The 9,241-nt window shown below is 36.7% G+C and overlaps 1 pseudogene; it reads left to right on the top strand.

Annotated features, from left to right (window-relative positions):
• The first annotated feature begins 795 nt into the window (after window positions 1-795).
• LOC148107927 (U2 spliceosomal RNA) lies at window positions 796-877 on the top strand (annotated as a pseudogene).
• Window positions 878-9,241: the final 8,364 nt, after the last annotated feature.

The following is a 9,241-nucleotide window of genomic DNA, read 5'->3' as shown; positions in this document are numbered from 1 at the left end:
AACCTCAATTCGATGAAATTTTAGCCCCATATTTTTTTCTCATTAGTAGATCTGTATTACAAAATAAAATACTTAATTTTTATTATTTTGAATTTCATCAAAAAAACGTGGAAATGGGTGTGTGTGTGTGTGTGTTTTCTCATACTATATAAGTACCTATATAATATCCTCAATTTACACCTTAGCCTACAAGGTCTAAAAAACTAAACTTGATCTAGGTAATTCATTAATTTTGACAATCGATACTTCTCCATTTTATAAGTACACAATTATTTATGTGTTCATTAATTAATAAACTAAATTTCATTGTTTTGTATTTTTTGCTATTAGAAATAATGCTTAAAAACTATGGTGTCCTCTTACACATGAATGAAACTTGCTGTGTGTATGAACCTAAATGTGGTTTTGTTGGCTTAGAGGGTATCTTCACCTTTATTATATATTGCCTATTCATTCCACAAAGTGCTCTACCAGTTTCTATCCCAATCAGCAGTGGGAGAAGGTCTCGCCAACATCTTAACCAATCCTTGTTGATTTCTTAAATTTTCTTTAGTGTATTTATTGTAATCAATGTAATTTCATATCTGAACCATAAATTACTTAAAAACATGTCTTCTAGTTTCTCAAATCTATTTTTAAATCTATTATTCTCTTTCTAGTGTATGGACTTTACAACTAAAAAATTGATCTGAATGAAACTGACATGCAGATATTTATAACATAGTATATAGTCAATTTGTATAAACATTCTATTTGTTCTCGAAATTGTGTTTTGTTCTACAAGCAATGAAACCAATCACTTCTTGGTCTTTTGGCTAAGATCAAGTGTAGTACAGGCAATCAAACTAATTATTTATAATATTGAACTCCACCATCTTTTTTTAAAGATTTTATTTATTTATTTGAGAGAGAGAGAGGGGAGAGAGAGAGAGAGTAGGAGTGAGGGTGGGCAGAGGGAGAGGAAGAAGCAGACTCCCTATCTAGCACAGACCCCGACGTGGGGCTCAATTCCAGGACCCTGGGATCATGACCTGAGCTGTAGGCAGACACTTCACTGACTGAGCCACCAAGAATTCCCATCATCTACTTTTTGCCTGATTTATTTAATTACTCTTACAGAAAGGCATGCATTATTGCAAATTAAATTTCTCCTTGGTCTTCCGTCAATGATTGCTTTATACATTTAGGCCTGTATTGTCAGATACATATAGATTTAATGTTGTTCTGTGTTCCCAGTAAATGGCTCCTTTATCACTAAGTCATGACTCTCCTCTTACCCAAAAATCTAATTTCCAATATTGATAGTGATATATCCGCTTCCTTTTGCTTGTTATTTCCCAGTCACGGTTTTCTCCATATCTTTATTTCCTACCTTTCTATAACAGGATATTTAAAGACAATCCTTCAAAGCACTAGGTCATTTTATTATTCTAGTTTTAAAATTGGTCCTTTCACAGAACAGCTGTTTTGTTTGCAGGTAATGTGTTTGCTGATATACTTGCAGATCTTTAAGCCATCATATTGTGCCTTTTCTCTTTACCTATTTTTCTCTTTCTTGACTTTTATCTACCTAAGCCCATTTTACTCCCCTAATTCTTTTCAATGTGTTCATTATGTTTTTATTCTTAATTGCCTACTCTTAAATTTAAAAGCATCAACAGACTTTATTTTTAGTACAGTTTTAGATTTATAGAATAATTGAGCAGATTGTATGTAGAGTTCCATGTATGCCCCATCCCAACCCTATATGCAGTTTTCTTTATTTTTAAAATTTGACACCAGTGTGACCCTTTGTTACAATTAGTGAACCAGTATTGATAACATAGTCATTTATTATAATCCACAGTTTGCATCAAGTTTCACTCCTTGTTTTGTACAGTTCTATGGGTTTTGACAGATGCATAATGATAGGTATGCACCGTTACATTTTCGTGCTGAACACGTTTACCTGTGCCTCCCTTACTCATCCCTCTCCTCCCTCCCCCAGAATCCCTGGCAACCACTCATCCCCTCACTGTTCCCATTGTTTCGCCCTTTCCAAAATGTCATGTAGTTGGGATCCTGTATATGTAGGCTACTCAGAGTGGCTTCTTTCACTTAGCAACATGCATTTAAGGTTCCTCCATGTGTTTTTGCAGCTCAATAGTCCATTTATTTTTATGGATAAAGAACGTTCCACTGTATAGCTGTACCACAGCTTGTTTATCTCTTCACCTACTGTGTTGTTTCCAGTTTAGGGCAATTACAAATAAAGCTGCTATAAACATTTGTATGCAGGCTTTTGTGTGGACATCAGTTTTCAACTCACTTGGGTAAATACCAAGGAGGGTGATGGCTGCATCCCACGGTGAGTATGTTTGGTTTTATAAGACGCCACCAAACTGTCTCCCAAAGTGTCTGCACCATTTTTATTCTCACCAGGAGTGAATGGGCATTACTCTTGTTCTGCAGTACCTGCAGCATTGGGTGCTGTTAGAGTGTTAAATGTTAGCTATTCTAACAGGTGCGTAGTAGTGGTTTCGTTTTAATTTAAAATTCCCTAATGACATATGATATTGGGAAAATTTATTTTTTATTAATAGACTATACTTTTTAGAGCAAGCATCTTTATTTTATTAGCAGGCATAATTTTAATTTCTCATGGGAGAATTTTTCCCTACCCAGGTCCAGACAGACAGCAAATTTCCTGTCCCAACCTGTGCGAGTGGATGAACTTTTGTCTGTTTCCATTTCATAGGGGTTACATTCCTCCCAGTCCTTTGGGTTATGCAGGAGTCTCAGAATCAACTTTGCTCAGTGGTTCCAAAGCAGTATCTCCTAGCTCGTGGTGGGGCCGTAGGATTCCAGATAGCCATGGGATTCCAGATAGCCAAGGCTGCTGTAGCTTTGGTATACGTGATTCCTTTTTTGGTGTGGTATCCCCTCCTACTTGCTGGAATTTGGCTTTTTCCATTCATTTTCTCTTGCCTAAGTATCTGTTAAATGAGGCATCGTTTAAATGCAGCCTCTCTCTTTATGGGGTAGAAGCTAAATATTGTTCAAAATTACCTAGGTAATATAATTTTGTATTAAAAAAAAAGTAACGAGGATCCATGAATATTTTTCTTCATTTACATTAGGGAAAAAAGTTTAAATAAAAAAGCTAAGTTACCATCTTAAGAAACTAGAAAAGAGAAGAGCAAATCAAAACCAAACAAGCAGAAGGAAGGAAATAATAAAGAAGAGGTAAGTGGTTTTTTTTTTTTTCATTTTAAAACAGAAAAATAAGTGAGAAAAATCAGTGAAAGGAAAAGCTGAATTTAAAAATACATATATTAATAAAAGTAATAAAACTCTAGCCAAAACCATCAGGAAATAGAAGAAAAGAGACACAAATTTAAAAACTAAGAATCAAAGATGGGACAATACTATAGACTTTTTTTCTATAGAAGATGCTGAAAAGATAATAAAAGAATGCTGCCAACTATGCCTACAAATTTAAATAGATTAAGTGAAGCGATATATTTTAAAATAAAATGCTGTCTTGACCCAGTTTGAGGCCTTGGTTAGAGGCTGGTCAATTCCCTTTCCTGCAGCCAATGGAGTCCACACTCCAATCACCTCCTTATGAGGTTCTCACACTCTCAACTACTGTTCACCTGTCTTAATCACCCCAGAGCTAGATACCAACAACCAGTGAGAACTACAACCCGTATCCCATGAAGTCGTTCAAATTAGCCAATCCAGGGAGCCCAGGAAACCAACCTGATTCTGCTCTAATGGGCATACATAAGCTGACCCTTACAGCTCCAGTCTGCTGTCACCCTACACCGCAGGTACAAGTCTTTGCGTGGCCCTGCCCAGCAGCCTTCTCTAATTTGATGTTGTAAGTAACAGAGGGATCTGCCTTTCCCCTACCCAAGTATATTATACTGTGTTCCACCATCAAGAGTCTTTAAGTCTCATAAAATAATAAACCACTTAAAAGACATAAGCTATCAAAATGTATTGGAAAATAAATAGATTACCTAAATAATACCCGCTATGGTCTGAATGTTTGTGTCTTCCCAAAATTCACATGTTGAATATTAACTGCCAAAAGTAATGGTACTGGTAGGTAAGGTTCGGGGAGGTTATTAGGTCATGAGGATGGAGACCTCATTAATGGGATTAGTACTCTTATAAAAGAGGTGCCACAGCAATTCTTTGCACCTTCTACCATGTGAGGACACAGTAAGAAGGCTCCAGTTGTGAACTAGGAAGAGGGTCCTCACCAGACCATCACCATGCTGTCACCTTGACCTTGGATTTACCAGCCAAGGTCAGAATTGAGAGAAATTAATTTCGTTGTTTGGAAGCCTATTTGGAAGCCACTCAGTCTGTTCTGTTTTGTTTTGTTTCTTTAACAGCAGCCTAAACAAAAACAATAGTATTGCTAGGAAATAAATTGAATCCATAGCTAAAGATCATCCAATAAAGAAAACTCTAGGCCCAGATGGTTTCACTACCAAATTCTCTCAAACATTAAGAAATAACACAAATACTGCACAATATCTTTCAGTAAATGAGAAAGGAGGGAACGCTGTACAACACATTTTATGATGCCAGCATTACCTTGATGCCAAATCTAGATAAAAACATAAAAAGGCACAAAGACCATAAATCAATATACTCATGAACATAGATGAAATAATCTCAATAAAATACCGTGAATTGAATTCACTATATTTAAAATGTATAATTCACTCCACCAAATAAAATTTATCTTAGGAATGCAAAGCCAGTTCAACATTCAAAAATCAATCAGTGTAATTCATCATTATTAGCAGAATAAAAGTAAAGCAAAAAAAGTTAATTACCTTAATAGATGTAGAAAAGCATTTGACAAGGCTTTAAAGATTCATTTATGATAAAAACTCTCAGCAATTTAGGGATAGAAAAGGACTTCCTGAACATGAAAAAGGGAATTCACAGGAAGAAAGAACATGAGCTATTATACTCAATTGTGAAAACCTGGATGCTTTCTCCCTAAAATTCGATACAAGATAAGGATGTACTTGCTTTCTACTCCTATTCATCACTATATTGGAAATCCTGGCCAAAGAAATAACACAAGAAAAAAAAATAAAAGGAATACAGATTTAAAAAGGAAGAAATAAAACTCTCTTTTCACAGCTCATACCATCTACCTAGAAAATCTCCAGGATTAGCTCAAATTAAGCCACAAAGAGCTATGACTACATTACTTTTACAATGGCAAGAAACGAAAACAAATACAAACACCTGATGTTGCCAGGTGCAATGAGGATAGAGAATAATTGGAATTCTTACACACTGCTGGTGTGGGTACAAAATGATATGGCACAACATTTTGGCAGTTTCTTATGAACTTAGACATATACCTACATAGGAATCAGTAATCCTGCTTCTAAGTATTTAATCAAGAGAAATGAAAATTTATGATCATTCAAAAACCTGTACATGGATGGTTTTAACAGCTTTACTCTGAAACACCAAAAACTGGAAATAACCTGAATGTCCTTCAACACATGAATGGATTAACAACCTAAGCTACATCCACACAATGGAATATTACTCAGTAATGAAAAAATGACAAGTAGAATGGCATGGATGGCACTATTGACAAGTGGAATGGGATGGATGAATCTCAAATGCATACATTATGTAGTACTAAAAAGCTAATATTATATGATTGCATTTAAATGTTTTTCTGGGAAAAGCAAAACTAAACATAGAAGATATCAGTAGTTGCAAGGGGTTGAGTAGAGAAGGGTTGACTACAAAGAAGTAGCATTAGGGAATTTTTTTGATATATGGAGGCATCATATTTATTGTTTTTGGTGACAATTACATGATTTTTAAATTTTTGTTAATTTTTGTGGAACTACATACCAAAAGAATAAATTTTCATGTATATAAATTTTAAAATAAAATGTCATATTTCATTATTATCACATCATACTGTCAGTATCTTTTTCTCATCAAAAATAAATACTACATGTGTGGTTGGATTTTGTAATTAACATTCCCACCTTCCTGTGGGAGATCAAATCTAGTCACTGGCTGAATCAAGAATTAGAGAGATGATCTGGTTTGCAATCACAATTTTTATGTTCTAAATAAACTAATTTTATATTCCCCAAATTCCTTCCTAAGATAGATGGCTCCAGTAATTCTTCACCCCCCTCATCCCATTTCCAGTAACACTAATAATTTGGGTTTTCCTAAATCAGCCCCGCCCTAAGGCAAAGACAACCTCCTGTGGGGATCAGCTTCTTGGTGAGAAGAGGATGTTTCCACCCACCACTGTATACTGACACTTGCTATGCTTCTGGCCATAAATCACTTGATGACATCACATTGTTGCTATAAATCCATGAACAAATAAGCTATCCTTCCATTAGGGAACATAAAACGGTCCATTTTCAGACTCAGTCTGCATACTGTTTATGGGTTGCTTGCTGCTTTCAGGGTTTTTACAAGAGAACATCCACTGTTTCTTTCTGGCGCTACTCCAGACAGCAATGTTAACATTGCCCATTTTCCAAGATATTTGGTGGGAACACTGCATAACAGAGCCACATTTTCCATCAGGGACCTGCACCATACTTTAGTCTCTATTTTCCCAGACAAATTAAACCCACTGTTTTATGAGCTTCTTCAAAGGGGCTACACAGTAGCTCATTTTATTAAGTATGGATCCTGCCACTCAGAAAACCAATCATATGATAACAGAGCCTAGAGCTTACAGAGTCTAGAACACATTAATTACTACCTCAGAGTCTGACTCTAAATTACTTAACTTCCTTAAGGCAAGTTAGGCCGTGGGCTAGTGTATGACCTTGGAATGGAAAGCAGCATGAGCTCAGATTGGTTACCTGCTAGCTAGGGCGGGGTGGAAAAGTACGGGATCACTAAGCACCAAGCATCAAGAAGGGAGTATATTTTTACATCATTCCTTCCTTCCTTTCTTAATTTGAGCCGGAACATGACGCTCTATATCGTAATTTTCCTTCATGGTTTTAAAGTCAGCACTTTGGTTTGGGACTCGAACCCAGAAGTAAGTTGGAGTGACAATGATTAAGAGGCAAAGAGATTCGGGGGCGCCTGGGTGGCGCAGTCATTAAGTGTCTGCCTTTGGCTCAGGGCGTGATCCTGGAGTTATGGGATCGAGCCCCACATCAGGCTCCTCCGCTATGAGCCTGCTTCTTCCTCTCCCACTCCCCCTGCTTGTGTTCCCTATCTGGCTGGCTGTCTCTCTGTCAAATAAATAAAAATAAAAATCTTTAAAAAAAAAGAGGCAAAGAGATTCAGTTTAGCTCAAAGAAAGAGATAATAGGTAGATAGATGATACATAGATGAAGCTACATGTATATCCATTTATAGAAATGTATATCCATTTATAATTACATATATTATAATTTATAGAAATATATATATATTTATAGAAACAAAAGTATACAAACAAAGTTTTGAATTGTTACTTATTAGCCCGTTCAGTTATTATTGTTAGGTTATCCAAGCCAATCCCTGGTTTTGGTTTCTCTTGTTTTCGACTCTTTGTCATTGAAATTGAATTACTTAGGTTCAACAGGTTTGGGATGGTTCTTGGATTATGTCTATGGTTCTTGGTTCATTTGCTTAACAAATAGCAATTACAATAACACTCAATAAAATAGGTTAAATTTATTTACGGTATGACAGGCACTATAGTGAGTGTTACCTATGTTTTCTCATTTTAAAACTACAACAACTCTATGGGGCATGCACTGTTGTTATTCCCATCTTGATTAGAAAAATGAGCATCGGAAAATTGGACACCTACCCAAAGTTGTTCAACGTGTAAAAGAGGATTTTGATTTTGAATGCATGTCTAAGTGACTCCAGGGAACATTCTCTTAAAACGATCTAATCCTGACCCATTTACTAGTAATTTAAATAAGATGAGGAGGTATGTTTCTATTTGGTAAATAAAGGACCTCACTATGAAAGAGAGAGATATCATGAACCACTTAGAGAATAAAAGCTATCGACCATTTCCCTCCAGAAGGGTCCATAAATGTACTCAAGCCATTTTTCATAATTCTGTCCACTGATTTGAGAGGTTCAAATAGAATCCTGATAATAAGGCAATTTAAAATCTGTATTTGTCTATTTCCTTTCTTGTAAATTCTCACTCTGTATTAGTCAGGGTTCTTCAGAGAAACAGAACCAGAAGGATACGTATATATGAAACTTATTATGATAAGGAACTGGCTCACGTGCTTATGGAGGCTGACAAGTCCCATGATTTGCTGCCTGCAGTCTGGACATCCATGAAAGCCAGTGGTATAGTTCCAGTCTGAGTCCAAAGGCCTGAGAACCGGAGGAGCAGACATGTAAGTCCCCGTCTGCATGTAAAAGACTGATGGCCCCGCTCAAGAAACCAGGCAGGAAGAAAAAGGAATGAGTTCTCCCTTCCTCTACCTTTTCGGCTATTCAGGGCCTCACTGGATTGGATAACACCCACCCACACCGGGGAGGGCAATGTGCTTTACCGAGTCCTCTGATTCAAAGGCTCATCTCATCTGTAAACACCTTCACAGAAACACCTGGAAATAATTTTTAATCAGATACCCGGGCATCCTCTGATCTAGTCTAGTTGACACATAAGTGAACTAACACACCCTTATGTCTCAAATGATTTTGCATTTTTGTTGGTTTTATTTGCTCACGGTAGTTTCAAGGCAATTGTGGATCAGAGACATAAAAAGTGGGCAATACGTAACGCACTTCAAAACACAGGCTTCATTGTCAGATAAACGTACGTTTACATTTATTTTCCCGGGACACCTGGGTGGCTCAGTCAGTAAAGCATCTGACTCTTGGTTTCAGCTCAGATCACGATCTCAGGGTCGTGAAACCGAGCCCTCGGCTGGGCTCCACACTCAGCAAGTCTGCTTGAGACTCTCTCTCTCCCTCTGCACCTCCCCCCTACTCTCTCTCTCTCTCAAATAAAGACTTTTAAAAAATTTATCTCTGATCTTCTTGCTATGGGAATGTGAGCAAATTATTTAAATTCCCCCAAATCCATTTCCCCGTATATAGAGGATTAACCTTATGGATTTTAGTTAGGTTTTAAATAAGATATATTTGAAACCTAGAAAATTCTTTAGCACATACTATAGGTACTCAGTATATGGAGGTAGATACTGTTGGTCCAAAGTTCAGTGTGGCATAGTACATGTGTGCATGTGTTGTG

This window comes from Ursus americanus, chromosome 23, assembly GCF_024610735.1.
Source record: "Ursus americanus isolate L20-20 chromosome 23, mUrsAme1.1.p, whole genome shotgun sequence".
Lineage (NCBI taxonomy): Eukaryota > Metazoa > Chordata > Mammalia > Carnivora > Ursidae > Ursus > Ursus americanus.
Note: the sequence above shows the minus strand (reverse complement) of the source record. Positions and strands in the feature narration are given on the sequence as shown.